At 46.0% G+C, this 15,770-nt stretch overlaps 18 non-coding genes across 18 annotated transcripts; 6 read left to right on the top strand and 12 right to left on the bottom strand.

Moving 5' to 3' along the window:
- Positions 1-5,480: 5,480 nt before the first annotated feature.
- On the bottom strand, positions 5,481-5,552 carry Trnac-gca. Its single transcript has one exon. It is a non-coding gene; the product is annotated as a tRNA-Cys (tRNA).
- Positions 5,553-5,870: 318 nt separating this feature from the next.
- Trnaw-cca lies at positions 5,871-5,942 on the bottom strand. The gene has a single exon. It is a non-coding gene; the product is annotated as a tRNA-Trp (tRNA).
- Positions 5,943-6,060: 118 nt separating this feature from the next.
- Trnaa-cgc lies at positions 6,061-6,132 on the top strand. Its single transcript has one exon. It is a non-coding gene; the product is annotated as a tRNA-Ala (tRNA).
- A 275-nt stretch (positions 6,133-6,407) lies between these two features.
- Trnac-gca lies at positions 6,408-6,479 on the bottom strand. Its single transcript has one exon. It is a non-coding gene; the product is annotated as a tRNA-Cys (tRNA).
- A 318-nt stretch (positions 6,480-6,797) lies between these two features.
- On the bottom strand, positions 6,798-6,869 carry Trnaw-cca. Its single transcript has one exon. It is a non-coding gene; the product is annotated as a tRNA-Trp (tRNA).
- Positions 6,870-6,987: 118 nt separating this feature from the next.
- Trnaa-cgc lies at positions 6,988-7,059 on the top strand. The gene has a single exon. It is a non-coding gene; the product is annotated as a tRNA-Ala (tRNA).
- Positions 7,060-7,333: 274 nt separating this feature from the next.
- Trnac-gca lies at positions 7,334-7,405 on the bottom strand. The gene has a single exon. It is a non-coding gene; the product is annotated as a tRNA-Cys (tRNA).
- Positions 7,406-7,723: 318 nt separating this feature from the next.
- Trnaw-cca lies at positions 7,724-7,795 on the bottom strand. Its single transcript has one exon. It is a non-coding gene; the product is annotated as a tRNA-Trp (tRNA).
- Positions 7,796-7,913: 118 nt separating this feature from the next.
- On the top strand, positions 7,914-7,985 carry Trnaa-cgc. The gene has a single exon. It is a non-coding gene; the product is annotated as a tRNA-Ala (tRNA).
- Positions 7,986-8,260: 275 nt separating this feature from the next.
- Trnac-gca lies at positions 8,261-8,332 on the bottom strand. Its single transcript has one exon. It is a non-coding gene; the product is annotated as a tRNA-Cys (tRNA).
- A 318-nt stretch (positions 8,333-8,650) lies between these two features.
- On the bottom strand, positions 8,651-8,722 carry Trnaw-cca. The gene has a single exon. It is a non-coding gene; the product is annotated as a tRNA-Trp (tRNA).
- Positions 8,723-8,840: 118 nt separating this feature from the next.
- On the top strand, positions 8,841-8,912 carry Trnaa-cgc. The gene has a single exon. It is a non-coding gene; the product is annotated as a tRNA-Ala (tRNA).
- Positions 8,913-9,187: 275 nt separating this feature from the next.
- Trnac-gca lies at positions 9,188-9,259 on the bottom strand. Its single transcript has one exon. It is a non-coding gene; the product is annotated as a tRNA-Cys (tRNA).
- Positions 9,260-9,577: 318 nt separating this feature from the next.
- Trnaw-cca lies at positions 9,578-9,649 on the bottom strand. Its single transcript has one exon. It is a non-coding gene; the product is annotated as a tRNA-Trp (tRNA).
- A 118-nt stretch (positions 9,650-9,767) lies between these two features.
- Positions 9,768-9,839, top strand: Trnaa-cgc. The gene has a single exon. It is a non-coding gene; the product is annotated as a tRNA-Ala (tRNA).
- A 275-nt stretch (positions 9,840-10,114) lies between these two features.
- On the bottom strand, positions 10,115-10,186 carry Trnac-gca. Its single transcript has one exon. It is a non-coding gene; the product is annotated as a tRNA-Cys (tRNA).
- A 318-nt stretch (positions 10,187-10,504) lies between these two features.
- Positions 10,505-10,576, bottom strand: Trnaw-cca. The gene has a single exon. It is a non-coding gene; the product is annotated as a tRNA-Trp (tRNA).
- A 118-nt stretch (positions 10,577-10,694) lies between these two features.
- On the top strand, positions 10,695-10,766 carry Trnaa-cgc. The gene has a single exon. It is a non-coding gene; the product is annotated as a tRNA-Ala (tRNA).
- The last annotated feature ends 5,004 nt before the right edge of the window (positions 10,767-15,770 follow it).

The following is a 15,770-nucleotide window of genomic DNA, read 5'->3' as shown; positions in this document are numbered from 1 at the left end:
AGGCCTGCGCACCGTCCGTGTATTCAACCTCCCATTTGAAATTGATCTTGAACGTATTCGGCAATGTCTGTCCCAGTATGGGAACGTATTGGAAATTCACCAAGAGCAGTGGAGCGGACTTAAACACTTCAATGTGGATAATGGTGTCCGGGTAGCGCGAATTGATCTATGCAAGCATATCCCGTCAAACGTCGTGGTACAAGGCTTCCGGGCACTCGTAATGTACGAGGGGCAACCACGTACATGTGTCCTTTGTGGCTCCCCGGACCATATGAAGGCCGCGTGTCCCCGTGCTAAACCAGTGCGTCGTGTTTTCCGACAACGTGATGGCCTTGTAGTTGGGCAGGATGGTAATAGGCCGACGTATGCCGAGAGCCTTGTCGGTCCGTCTGTCGTTAGCGCGCTACAGCTGCACGCGGCTGAGGTTGTGCCAGACGTGACCGCCGCCGATGTAAACACAGCTACGGCGAGCCGTCTGCCCGGTGCTTCTGACGTAGAAACCTATGCAAACGACGGGGCCGGAAATTTGCGCCCTTCCGATGCTGGCGTGGTCCGTGTGGAACTTCCGCCTATGTTGCCCGATCAACATTTGCTCCCATCTGTGGAGAGTCTTCCACCTGAGGACTCTGATGACCAGCCGCGAGTTTCCCATCCCCTTGAAGTGACTTCTCCAGTCAGCGTAGTTTCCGGCAAGGAACAGTCTCCCACGGGAGCTACCCCTACCGCTGCGAAATCTGACATCAACCAACAAGTCGAAGACACCCGTCCTCAGCGGAAAGGCCGACAAAAAAAATCGGTCCGTAAGCAGAGTGACGAGGAAACTCGTACTCTTGAACAGAAACTGCAGCGTACTATCAAGCAGTTCCGGACGGATGAATGTGAGAAACTCGTCACAGACGATGGAGTACAGGTAGTGCAGCATTCAGAGGAACCCGATATGGGGATGCATGTCGACAGTTCTGGACCCGATACATTTATGGATACCGCTCACTCGCCGGGGTCGAGCAGGCAGACTTCCTGGGCTGACGATACGCATTAATATGGCATCACCCTTCTTATGCGGGATTACAAAATTGCAACTGCTAATATAAATCGTATAACATCTGATGTAAAATTAAAATGTTTGACTGACTATCTGTATGCCGCCGATGTAGATATCGTATTCCTACAAGAAGTCGTCACACCCAAAGTCGGGAATGTCACAGGCTATGAGGCCCTCATAAATATTGGCGATGAGGCAGGGACTGCAATTTTGTACAAAGCGGGCATCACTTGTAAACCTCGAGCGATTTTAGAAACGGGTCGAGGGATTGCCGTACAATTCGAAGATTTGCTTTTGGTCAACGTCTATGCCCCGACTGGATCTGTAGGCCGAAGGGATAGGAGTGTTTTTTATCGCGATGAAATTGTGCCATTATTATCCTGTGGTTGTTCGAAGGTTTTATTGGGCGGCGATTTTAATTGTGTTATACGCAGAGAAGACCAGCGTCCGAATTTTAATTTTTGTTTGGAGTTGCGAGATCTAATAGATGGGCTGGACTTACAAGATACCTGGTGCTCACTTCGCCCGCAGGTGACCGGATATACGTATGTTACCGCTGCCTCCGCTAGTCGTCTGGATAGGTTCTATGTATCTAAAGACATTTTAAGCGCTGCCAGGGATTGTGAAATATGGCCTGTTAATTTTAGCGACCACTGTGCGTATCACATCACGCTTCGGCACGTTTCGCAGAAAACCTTTTTGGGTCGAGGCGTATGGCACCTGAACGTCGCACTGTTGGACGACGGCGACCTGAAGAAGGATCTCATTGCAACGTGGCAATCGTGCCTCCAGCGACGACAAAGGTATAGGGAGCGTGTTCATTGGTGGACAGAGCTAGTAAAACCGCACATAAAGAAATGTATTTGTCAGTTTGCCAGGGCCAAGGCGTACTGGAAGAAACAGACGTTGGAATTTTATTTTACCGCTCTCCGCCAGTTGTACAACGATTCCTCTGCACTGCCTGGCAATCTCCTTCGCATTAAACGTACCAAAGCCAAAATCACCGCATTGGTTCGTGAGTCTCTGGCAGGAGCCCAAGTCAGGGCACGCGCTTTCGATGACACCTTTAACGAGTCAGCGTCCTTGTACCACGTCATACGGGAAGCTAAAAGAGGCAGACAAAAAATCATTACTCAACTGACAGATGACGATGGTCGTGTTTATGATGAGCAAGGCGAGCTTAAGGCTTTTATTCGGAATCATTTCCGGCAACTTTACTCACTGCCTGACACAGATGTAGAGGCGGGAGAGGAATTTTTGTCTAACATTACGGCATCGGTGGATCCGGACGACCACGCACAGCTCCTGGCAAACATAACTAACTTCGAAGTGAAGTCAATCATTACGTCTGCGGCGAAAGGAAAAGCTGCAGGATCAGACGGTTTGCCGGTTGAATTTTATCTTCGGTATTGGGATGTTTTCGGCGACGAACTGACTATCATGTATAATGAACTGTTAACGCATACTGCTTTTCCATCGCAGTTCACTGAGGGTCTGATAGTCTTAGTCTCCAAACCGTCACCAGGGACTTCACTCAATAACTTACGACCAATCACCCTACTCAATACAGATTTCAAAATCTTTACTCGGATTCTGAATGCCAGACTCAAGCCAGTCCTTAGTAAAGTGCTTGGTTCATACCACATGAACGTAGTTACTGGTCGATCGATGATAGACGCCCTGTGCGAATACCGAGATATTGCATATTTGACTTGGATTTGCAAGACCACGTTGGCAATAGTCTTTTTTGACTTCGACAAGGCATTTGATCGGACTAACCATGGATTTCTCTTCAGAACGCTGGACAAACTGGGTTTCAACCAGCATTTCGTACAGATAATCAAGAACTGTATCTGCAATACGTCTTCCCGCGTGAAATTCAACGGCCAGTTAACAGCCCCTGTGCCCATTCAACAAGGTTTGCGACAAGGGTGCCCGCTTTCCACGACTCTTTTCGCCATTGCTATAGAGCCACTACTGAAAACGTTTTGCGTCACCTTACCGGGTCTTCAAACGCTGAATACCAAGACCGTCTGTCATGCCTATGCGGACGATATCAGCGTCCTTATCAACAACGACGAAGAGTTCGATACCGTGCGGCGGCTTGTCCACCGGTATGCCAGCGCCTGCGGTGCACGCCTTAACGAACGGAAATCCAAAGTCTTGCATTTAGGTCCGCAGGCTCGATTCGCGGACACCGTTTGGTTAGAGGCAACCAACCAGCTCAAGCACCTTGGTTTGATTCTCACTCCGAATCCACGGGAAATGGTAAGAGTGAATTGGGAACAGAAGCTCAACGTCCTTCGAGCTTTGATTCGTGAGCACAATATGCGGTGTTTAGACAGGATTCAGAGAGCACATTTCGTCAATTATTATGTTCTCAGCAAGATTTACCATGTTGCCGCTGTTCTCCCTATTCCTCCTGATATTGCAAATAGAATCTTAGCCCTTGCAGGCTGGTACATTTGGCGAGGTAATATTTTTAAAGTCGCTTTCAAGGCTACCGCTTTACCTCGGTATAAAGGTGGTTTAGCTCTTAAAAATGTTGAATTACAGTGCTTAGCGATTTTTCTAGCTCGAACGACAAGGATCTTACGAAATAGTCAGACAGGTCTTACAGCACGTCTCTTCCAGCAGTTACGACCACCGGATATGACGCCGCCGATAAATGTTGGACATATCCATCCCGAGCTCGTTCATATTCGCCGATATTACGTGGAGTCCAGCTATGTACATCAACACCTGCAACCACTCACTGCTGCTGCTGTCTACAGTGTATTTACGAATCGGCAACAGAATAACTCCATAGAAATGAAGTATCCTGGCAAGGACTGGCGACAAATTTGGGTGAATATCAGCACTCCTCTCCTTCACTCCAGAGTTCGTTCCGTGTGGTATGATGTGGTGAACGAGGTGATACCCACGGGGGAGAAATTGTGTAAGATCCAACTACGGCCTACTCCGACTTGCGACGCATGTGGCCATGTGGAAACATTGCCACACATATTAAACTGCAGAGATCAGACGCAAATCTGGAATTGGACGAGAATGAAACTGGCTGTTATTAATAGAACGACGCCATCCGCAATACAACTGCAAGATATATTCCAACCGGACTGGAAATTATTTCCGAAATCTAAAAATAATAGCTATACCTGGTTAATTGGACAGTACCTATATTATATGCTGACGACTAAAACGCCTACACTTTCTGATTTTCATATGTATCTTATTGCCGAATATTACGCGATCAAACGATTACGGAAATATAAAGAAAAGTTTCAGAATTTTCTCACCGTTGCTTTGAATGATGGGAAGCTTTAAGTGTGCGAACCAATGGGTGCGATCATAGCTTTTTTTTAATTTATTTCTTCTCTTATCTGGGTATCTCATTGTCAGTTTTCAGGACTCCATTGCTTCATAGGCTGTACAATGTGGGCACCTAAGGTCAACGAGAAGCAGCATGCAACAGGATGCCAAACTTGTGAAGCCAGTATTTATTTCTGTTTTTACTTTACTCAGAAGACAAGTATAGTTTAATTTGACGAAGTTTAACAGACGGGGCAGTATTTCTTTCTAGATACCCATTTTTCCTCTATACGGAACTTTATTTCTATTATTATTTACGATGCTGACAGAGAAACCTCTGATCTTGTTGTTTTTGTCTCCACTAACTCAAGGAACACATACTAGTAACCAGTTACTTTCGCTAATAACTCCAAGAAAACACCACGGCGGTAATCTCGGCGAACTTACTCTCAACGCTAAGAGATGACGACTTTGAATCATGCCTTCAGGAAACTGAATCATCGACGAATGCAGAACGACACGGAAACATTATGCTATTATTACGTGAAGACGAGCTTGAGACGTAGTGATCCTTAGATCTACCACCGCAAACAAAAAAAAAAAAAAAAAAAATTAAAAAAAGTTAAAAAAATAAATAAATAAATAAATTATACACTACTATAGCGCAGAAGCTAGCCGAAGAAGGCACACAAAGGTGAGCGTATGGATGGGCTGTGTGGGGAGAAGGGAGGCCAAAAAAAAAAAAAAAAAAAAAAAAAAAAAAAAAAAAAAAAAAAAAAAAAAAAAAAAAAAAAGAGTGGTAGAGTGTCTGCTTCGCATGCAGAAAGTCCTGGGTTCAAATCCCAGCTCCTTCAATTTTTGTTTCTCCGTGCAGCGGTACAAGAAAACTTTTGCCTATCACCATATTCTACAAAATTCAGTGTACAAGATTCTTCCGCCAAGCAAGTGGATTTCGTACAGTTCGACCTCATGGCGGGAGGACGATGACCTGCAAGACTCTGGGCTGCGATCCCCCCCATTGAAATGCTGCTCCAAAGCCTTCGGTATGGCGTGCAGGGTGCATCTCAAACATGCATTTGCAACTCACCGCGACAATCGTCATTTGTTTTTTCGAGATACTGAAAAATGAAGGGGGCACCCGGGATTGAACCGGGGACCTCTCGATCTGCAGTCGAATGCTCTACGACTGAGCTATACCCCCTTTCACGATCTTTCTGTTCCCATAACTTAAGGAAAAGTATTATACTCTGCCTGGCTAAAGACGTCTAATCGAGCAAAATATTGCGTAATCATTATCTCTCAGTTATATATTAGCGTTAAACGATATAAATATCAAAAATACTAGACACTTCGCGCCTGGAGAACGTGCGAGTCGGCGCCTTCACCTTAATGTCAGAACGCGAAAATTGCACTAGTAGCTTTTTTCAAGCAAGTTCTGTTCGTCCGTTCTCCGTAATCGTTTGGTATCTGATTAAACTGACATACTCGCCTATGGCTTCCGTAAACGAAAATTTCATTGTGACCCCGACGTGATTTGAACACGCAACCTTCTGATCTGGAGTCAGACGCGCTACCGTTGCGCCACGGAGTCGACGCTGCTTAGGTCTTGTCATGAATAGGTTCCTCCAACACTTACTGTACCGTTCAAACCTAAGAAATAATGACAGTAGGATCCACGAGGCACTCGTCCCAGATGTACTTGCTCTGGCGGGGGTGTAACTCAGTGGTAGAGTGTCTGCTTCGCATGCAGAAAGTCCTGGGTTCAAATCCCAGCTCCTCCAATTTTTGTTTCTCCGTGCAGCGGTACAAGAAAACTTTTGCCTATCACCATATTCTACAAAATTCAGTGTACAAGATTCTTCCGCCAAGCAAGTGGATTTCGTACAGTTCGACCTCATGGCGGGAGGACGATGACCTGCAAGACTCTGGGCTGCGATCCCCCCCATTGAAATGTTGCTCCAAAGCCTTCGGTATGGCGTGCAGGGTGCATCTCAAACATGCATTTGCAACTCACCGCGACAATCGTCATTTGTTTTTTCGAGATACTGAAAAATGAAGGGGGCACCCGGGATTGAACCGGGGACCTCTCGATCTGCAGTCGAATGCTCTACGACTGAGCTATACCCCCTTTCACGATCTTTCTGTTCCCATAACTTAAGGAAAAGTATTATACTCTGCCTGGCTAAAGACGTCTAATCGAGCAAAATATTGCGTAATCATTATCTCTCAGTTATATATTAGCGTTAAACGATATAAATATCAAAAATACTAGACACTTCGCGCCTGGAGAACGTGCGAGTCGGCGCCTTCACCTTAATGTCAGAACGCGAAAATTGCACTAGTAGCTTTTTTCAAGCAAGTTCTGTTCGTCCGTTCTCCGTAATCGTTTGGTATCTGATTAAACTGACATACTCGCCTATGGCTTCCGTAAACGAAAATTTCATTGTGACCCCGACGTGATTTGAACACGCAACCTTCTGATCTGGAGTCAGACGCGCTACCGTTGCGCCACGGAGTCGACGCTGCTTAGGTCTTGTCATGAATAGGTTCCTCCAACACTTACTGTACCGTTCAAACCTAAGAAATAATGACAGTAGGATCCACGAGGCACTCGTCCCAGATGTACTTGCTCTGGCGGGGGTGTAATTCAGTGGTAGAGTGTCTGCTTCGCATGCAGAAAGTCCTGGGTTCAAATCCCAGCTCCTCCAATTTTTGTTTCTCCGTGCAGCGGTACAAGAAAACTTTTGCCTATCACCATATTCTACAAAATTCAGTGTACAAGATTCTTCCGCCAAGCAAGTGGATTTCGTACAGTTCGACCTCATGGCGGGAGGACGATGACCTGCAAGACTCTGGGCTGCGATCCCCCCCATTGAAATGTTGCTCCAAAGCCTTCGGTATGGCGTGCAGGGTGCATCTCAAACATGCATTTGCAACTCACCGCGACAATCGTCATTTGTTTTTCGAGATACTGAAAAATGAAGGGGGCACCCGGGATTGAACCGGGGACCTCTCGATCTGCAGTCGAATGCTCTACGACTGAGCTATACCCCCTTTCACGATCTTTCTGTTCCCATAACTTAAGGAAAAGTATTATACTCTGCCTGGCTAAAGACGTCTAATCGAGCAAAATATTGCGTAATCATTATCTCTCAGTTATATATTAGCGTTAAACGATATAAATATCAAAAATACTAGACACTTCGCGCCTGGAGAACGTGCGAGTCGGCGCCTTCACCTTAATGTCAGAACGCGAAAATTGCACTAGTAGCTTTTTTCAAGCAAGTTCTGTTCGTCCGTTCTCCGTAATCGTTTGGTATCTGATTAAACTGACATACTCGCCTATGGCTTCCGTAAACGAAAATTTCATTGTGACCCCGACGTGATTTGAACAAGCAACCTTCTGATCTGGAGTCAGACGCGCTACCGTTGCGCCACGGAGTCGACGCTGCTTAGGTCTTGTCATGAATAGGTTCCTCCAACACTTACTGTACCGTTCAAACCTAAGAAATAATGACAGTAGGATCCACGAGGCACTCGTCCCAGATGTACTTGCTCTGGCGGCGGTGTAACTCAGTGGTAGAGTGTCTGCTTCGCATGCAGAAAGTCCTGGGTTCAAATCCCAGCTCCTCCAATTTTTGTTTCTCCGTGCAGCGGTACAAGAAAACTTTTGCCTATCACCATATTCTACAAAATTCAGTGTACAAGATTCTTCCGCCAAGCAAGTGGATTTCGTACAGTTCGACCTCATGGCGGGAGGACGATGACCTGCAAGACTCTGGGCTGCGATCCCCCCCATTGAAATGTTGCTCCAAAGCCTTCGGTATGGCGTGCAGGGTGCATCTCAAACATGCATTTGCAACTCACCGCGACAATCGTCATTTGTTTTTTCGAGATACTGAAAAATGAAGGGGGCACCCGGGATTGAACCGGGGACCTCTCGATCTGCAGTCGAATGCTCTACGACTGAGCTATACCCCCTTTCACGATCTTTCTGTTCCCATAACTTAAGGAAAAGTATTATACTCTGCCTGGCTAAAGACGTCTAATCGAGCAAAATATTGCGTAATCATTATCTCTCACTTATATATTAGCGTTAAACGATATAAATATCAAAAATACTAGACACTTCGCGCCTGGAGAACGTGCGAGTCGGCGCCTTCACCTTAATGTCAGAACGCGAAAATTGCACTAGTAGCTTTTTTCAAGCAAGTTCTGTTCGTCCGTTCTCCGTAATCGTTTGGTATCTGATTAAACTGACATACTCGCCTATGGCTTCCGTAAACGAAAATTTCATTGTGACCCCGACGTGATTTGAACACGCAACCTTCTGATCTGGAGTCAGACGCGCTACCGTTGCGCCACGGAGTCGACGCTGCTTAGGTCTTGTCATGAATAGGTTCCTCCAACACTTACTGTACCGTTCAAACCTAAGAAATAATGACAGTAGGATCCACGAGGCACTCGTCCCAGATGTACTTGCTCTGGCGGGGGTGTAACTCAGTGGTAGAGTGTCTGCTTCGCATGCAGAAAGTCCTGGGTTCAAATCCCAGCTCCTCCAATTTTTGTTTCTCCGTGCAGCGGTACAAGAAAACTTTTGCCTATCACCATATTCTACAAAATTCAGTGTACAAGATTCTTCCGCCAAGCAAGTGGATTTCGTACAGTTCGACCTCATGGCGGGAGGACGATGACCTGCAAGACTCTGGGCTGCGATCCCCCCCATTGAAATGTTGCTCCAAAGCCTTCGGTATGGCGTGCAGGGTGCATCTCAAACATGCATTTGCAACTCACCGCGACAATCGTCTTTTGTTTTTTCGAGATACTGAAAAATGAAGGGGGCACCCGGGATTGAACCGGGGACCTCTCGATCTGCAGTCGAATGCTCTACGACTGAGCTATACCCCCTTTCACGATCTTTCTGTTCCCATAACTTAAGGAAAAGTATTATACTCTGCCTGGCTAAAGACGTCTAATCGAGCAAAATATTGCGTAATCATTATCTCTCACTTATATATTAGCGTTAAACGATATAAATATCAAAAATACTAGACACTTCGCGCCTGGAGAACGTGCGAGTCGGCGCCTTCACCTTAATGTCAGAACGCGAAAATTGCACTAGTAGCTTTTTTCAAGCAAGTTCTGTTCGTCCGTTCTCCGTAATCGTTTGGTATCTGATTAAACTGACATACTCGCCTATGGCTTCCGTAAACGAAAATTTCGTTGTGACCCCGACGTGATTTGAACACGCAACCTTCTGATCTGGAGTCAGACGCGCTACCGTTGCGCCACGGAGTCGACGCTGCTTAGGTCTTGTCATGAATAGGTTCCTCCAACACTTACTGTACCGTTCAAACCTAAGAAATAATGACAGTAGGATCCACGAGGCACTCGTCCCAGATGTACTTGCTCTGGCGGGGGTGTAACTCAGTGGTAGAGTGTCTGCTTCGCATGCAGAAAGTCCTGGGTTCAAATCCCAGCTCCTCCAATTTTTGTTTCTCCGTGCAGCGGTACAAGAAAACTTTTGCCTATCACCATATTCTACAAAATTCAGTGTACAAGATTCTTCCGCCAAGCAAGTGGATTTCGTACAGTTCGACCTCATGGCGGGAGGACGATGACCTGCAAGACTCTGGGCTGCGATCCCCCCCATTGAAATGTTGCTCCAAAGCCTTCGGTATGGCGTGCAGGGTGCATCTCAAACATGCATTTGCAACTCACCGCGACAATCGTCATTTGTTTTTTCGAGATACTGAAAAATGAAGGCGGCACCCGGGATTGAACCGGGGACCTCTCGATCTGCAGTCGAATGCTCTACGACTGAGCTATACCCCCTTTCACGATCTTTCTGTTCCCATAACTTAAGGAAAAGTATTATACTCTGCCTGGCTAAAGACGTCTAATCGAGCAAAATATTGCGTAATCATTATCTCTCAGTTATATATTAGCGTTAAACGATATAAATATCAAAAATACTAGACACTTCGCGCCTGGAGAACGTGCGAGTCGGCGCCTTCACCTTAATGTCAGAACGCGAAAATTGCACTAGTAGCTTTCTTCAAGCAAGTTCTGTTCGTCCGTTCTCCGTAATCGTTTGGTATCTGATTAAACTGACATACTCGCCTATGGCTTCCGTAAACGAAAATTTCATTGTGACCCCGACGTGATTTGAACACGCAACCTTCTGATCTGGAGTCAGACGCGCTACCGTTGCGCCACGGAGTCGACGCTGCTTAGGTCTTGTCATGAATAGGTTCCTCCAACACTTACTGTACCGTTCAAACCTAAGAAATAATGACAGTAGGATCCACGAGGCACTCGTCCCAGATGTACTTGCTCTGGCGGGGGTGTAACTCAGTGGTAGAGTGTCTGCTTCGCATGCAGGAAGTCCTGGGTTCAAATTCCAGCTCCTCCAATTTTTGTTTCTCCGTGCAGCGGTACAAGAAAACTTTTGCCTTTCACCATATTCTACAAAATTCAGTGTACAAGATTCTTCCGCCAAGCAAGTGGATTTCGTACAGTTCGACCTCATGGCGGGAGGACGATGACCTGCAAGACTCTGGGCTGCGATCCCCCCCATTGAAATGTTGCTCCAAAGCCTTCGGTATGGCGTGCAGGGTGCATCTCAAACATGCATTTGCAACTCACCGCGACAATCGTCATTTGTTTTTTCGAGATACTGAAAAATGAAGGGGGCACCCGGGATTGAACCGGGGACCTCTCGATCTGCAGTCGAATGCTCTACGACTTTTTTTTTTTTTATTTTTTACGCCTTAACCACTTTTTTTTTTTTTTTTTTTTTTTTATAAAGTTACAAATCACTTTTCTATGTACATGGGTTTTCTTCAACACTGAGCTTTTTTTTTTCTTTTTCTTACCAATTGCGCCACTTTTTTTTATTTTTTTTTTATTTTTTTATTTTTTTTTTATTTTTTAATTTTTTTTTTTTTTTTAAGTTGTCCAACTGAACTACTTGTTTTGTAATATGTTTATTCAACGCCTTAACCACTTTTTTGTTTTATTTTTTAGAAAAATCAACAAACTAAAACACTCTTGTTTGCTGGTCTCTCATAGCTTCTGGTGAAAATTAGAAAAAAATTGCTCCGTTGCTAACACAAGAATTGTTCTCAGTTTCCGGTGTACTGGAGTGGAGTCTGTGAGTCGTGGTAGTTGGGCGGGTGTGGGAGGCAGGACACGAGACAGAAGCAGTGGGGCCTCTTCGCGGCACTACTGGAGTCCCGCGGCCTGGGCCCACCCCTTTAGACGCATAGATCTTACCCTATACCCATTCTATTAAATATTATTTTAAGCATATTGCCGAAAATGTTGCCATGATTGGGATAGCTGCAGGTTTTCGCGAATTCGATTTCCATAAACATCTTGAATTCCAAGGGATCGTCACCACCAAGTTTATTAAAAACATAGCTGGAATAGTTGCCCAGCAACCACGTAACTACGTTATTTTTCGCCGGTGGATAAAATCGCACGTCGGGTCGAGACAACATAGTTGAAGGGATGTTGGCGGTTGTAGTCCTGGTAACAATGGCTATTTTTTCTCTCAGCCAGCCCCAATTTCGTGCACGTTCGCCGCAGGTATAACGGTGCAGAACTGTATCCACCAGTTGACAGCTATGGCAGAGAGTTGTATCACTGAGTCCGATTTTATGTAGCCTCTCATTGGTGCCAATCACATCATTGATTGCCTTGTACCATGCAGTTCGAGAGGCTGAAGTAAGGACACTGGAGCTGACATTACGCCATACTATATCCCAGTTGACGCCACTGTACTTCGTAACAATTGGATTCGGTCCTTAGTGTTGTCGCCAGTATGCCAATATTGCTGGAGCCGCTAAATGTCGAGAATGTAAGAGTTCTTGACCGATGTAGCTGCGTGCAAAGTAATAATCTCGGATGTGTTTGAGCTTGTAACTGATGGTCTGAATGTTCAGCGGGGGGTCAAGACTCTGCGGCCTGACGGCAGTGAATAATTGCGCCGTAATGCCCGATGGGTAATTGTTAATGATAGAGACCGTCCGTGTAACATAGAGAGCTGCTGCCTTTTTCTTGACGTCGACTAAGCCCATCCCTCCGTTTAGGGGGTGGAGTGTTGCAGTTTTGGCAGATACGCGAAAAATTTCCCCGCGCCAAATAAAATTTGTTATCTTCGACATAATATTTCTAGCAATTACTGCAGGGAGCGGCAGAAGCTGCGCCATGTAATACGCCTTTGATAAAATACAGGCGTTGATAAGTTGAATACGATCAAATTGGTTGAGGCTGCGATGGTAATTATCAATTAGGGCACCATTTATTTTACGTGCTACATCCCGCCAGTTAGCCGCTATCATCTTTAGAGAGGACGCCGTCAACATGATCCCCAGAGCCTTGTGTACGCTGACTGGTGTAGCATAATCAACACGCAAATGCTGGAGGCCACAGAGGTTCAGAAATTTGCTTGTTTGTTCATTTAACTGCGCCCCTGACGCCAGACAGTATTTCCGAAGTTCAGCCGCTAATACGGTGACATCATCGACATTGCGAATCACCACACCCACATCGTCGGCATAGGCTCCGATTACACTTTTTACCCCAGAAATTGTAATCCCAGTGAGTTTCGTTTGCAACTGTTGTAACAGAGGTTCAAGGGAGAGTACAAAAAGCAACATGGACAAGGGGCTCCCTTGTGGAACCCCTCTGTTGATTTGTATAGGTCGCGTCAGTTGTGAGTTGACAGAAAGTTTTGCCTTGATTCCCATGGCCACGTTTTTAATCATGTCAATCGTGTTCCGAGAGAAACCCAATCTTTGCATAGTCTCGAGGAGGTACGCGTGATTTACGAGATCAAAAGCTTTAAAAAAATCGAGAAAGATCAGCCCACATTTCATATTACTAGCGTTCGTTAAAGCAATGACATCTCGGTAAAAAGCAGCCGTTTGCAGAATTGTTCGTCTAAAGGCACATGTCTGCTGGTGGCCAATGATTTTAGCAGTGAGTGGCATGAGTCTCACGTTAATTGCGCGAGCCACGATCTTATAATCAGAGTTTAATAACGATATTGGTCGGAAATTGGTGATAGTTTTAGTACCTCTGTTTTTAGGGAGAAGCACAATTTTACATTCCTTAAAGACGAGTGGGACAGACGTTCCTTGCAAGACTTCGTTCACGACTTGAGTAATTTTGTCCCCGATGATGTGCCAATAGTGCTTGTAAAATTCAACTGGTAAGCCATCAGGGCCAGGGGATTTCTTAAGTGGCGAACTGCAGACAACCTCCAAAACATCTTTATTACTGAAGGCTAACGAGATGGAGTCATTTTCTTCCCTTGTTACGGTAGATGAAATGGCGCTAAACAGTCCATCAGAGCAGTCGTCGTGTAGAGCCGCTGATGCGTAGGTGTTGACAAAATAGTCGTGCAGAGCTTTGACAATCTCTCGCTGAGTGTCAATCGTTCTTCCATCCTCGAGTTTCAGGGCATCAATAAAAGTCCGCCTCCTGTTCTTTGTATGTTTGACGAGGTGGTACAGAGCGGCTGCTTCATCATCTCTGACCGACGTCACTTTAGATTTTATCTTAAGGCCGTCCAGTTGCATCCTCTTCAGACTGATTAATTTTGCCTTTATTTTCCGAATGTCGTCGATTCTGGTGGTCGTCGCGTCTGCACGATCATACAGGTCCCGTAAGATTGTGTAATAAAATTCCATCGTCTTTTTTATCTCCGCCGCCCTTTCAATCCCGAAGTACATGATGACATTTCGCAGTTTCGGCTTTGCCAGCAGAGTCCACCACTCTATAGTGCTACGAAATTTGTTAGTAGCGCGCAAGCACTGCTCCCAAGCTCGACGCACCCCCTCCTCCAGCTCAACATCCGTTAACAAAGACACATTCAGGTTCCATTGATTTTTATACCATCGTGTGGGTTGTGGAAGTAATTTCAGGCACGCGATGACACCGCTGTGATCGGAGAAACTGGAGGGGATCGTCTCTACTTTTAATAAATCATTCTCGAAAACGTCGGAAACATAAATCCTGTCGATTCTGCTACAGGAATTCGCGACGATGTGAGTGAAGCGTACCAACGTCGGGTACCGAATTTCCCACGCATCTTTAAGTTTGAGGCCGGTCACAAGGCGCTTTAATTCAGACGAATAATTAAAATTTGGGGACTGATCTTTCCGGGATAAGACACAATTAAAATCACCACCAATGATAAGGTGTCGGGGATTTTTCCTAAATAAATAAAGTATATGTTCCCGAAAAAATGTAGCTCGTTCTGCTCTATAGGTATTGCCAGAAGGTGCGTACAAGTTGATGATGGTGACGCCGTAAACGGTGATCCCCACCCCTCTACCCGATTCCAATTTGTCAATCTCAGTAACTGGAATCCCTTCTCTAATTAAGATTGCGGTCCCCACGGTCGTTTCTGGGGAAAAATTCGTAATTCCGACAAACCCAGGAAGAGTAAAAAGTGGCATGGACACCTCCTGCAAAAGTGCTATATCAGTGCCTGACTCATACAGATATTGTTTTAATGCATTCAGTTTCACTTCTGATCTGATTTTATTAATATTGAGGGTCGTGATCGTATAGGCCTGTGACATAATAACAGGACGGCTGAGAGAAAGAGGGATCAACTGCTTTTAATTGTCCACATCTTCATGCCATTCCATCTTAGTAGCGGCCGCGGAATTCGTGTCTGGAACGTCACTGAGTTGTTCTCTTGCGTCTTTGTTTTTACTCTTTTTCCGGACAGCATTAACATTGGGCGGCACTCGGATCCTGTGACGGACACTGTGTTGCACCGCTGCAGTCGGAGGCGTGGGAGGGTCTTGGGTGATGTCAAGCTTCTCTCCTGACAAATCTTGCGCCGGGAACGGATGCGCCGAACCCTCTGGCGAGCGATCAGCTGAGCCACCACTGTCACTATCAGCTTGTTTGGCAATACTCGCTGCCCGAAGCTGTTTGTTGTCACTGACAGTCCCGGGCTGCTGTGTTTGTATACTGTCGCGGAGTTGTTGACATTCGTGTTGTTCTGAGGCCAGGGCCGGAGCGGCTGCCACGTGTTGTGTACCTTCCGCGCTTGGAGACATTGTTTGTATACCATCACAGCGAGCCTCTATGTGTGTACTTCCAGCAGACACGTGCGCCACACCGACTTGCTGGCCTTCCTGAGTGTGCTTTTGCGGAAGTTCTGAGACATGAGCCTGTGGTGACTGAACGGCATCTACGGAAGTATCGGCGCTTGAATTTGCGGTAGAAGAAACGGCCACAATCACTGAACCGGTTATAACTTTTGCGTCCGAAGCGGTTCCCCGGGCGTCCGGTTCCGCGGTCTCGTGCGTACAGAATGTGTCATCATCAGAGTCACGGCTTTCACAAGTTCGACGCCTCTTATTAGTCGTGGCATCGACTCTCGCCGGTG

This window comes from Schistocerca americana, chromosome 3 (genome assembly GCF_021461395.2).
Source record: "Schistocerca americana isolate TAMUIC-IGC-003095 chromosome 3, iqSchAmer2.1, whole genome shotgun sequence".
In the NCBI taxonomy this organism is placed as follows: domain Eukaryota; kingdom Metazoa; phylum Arthropoda; class Insecta; order Orthoptera; family Acrididae; genus Schistocerca; species Schistocerca americana.
The sequence above is the reverse complement of the archived record's forward strand: the minus strand, read 5'-3'. Positions and strand labels throughout refer to the sequence as shown.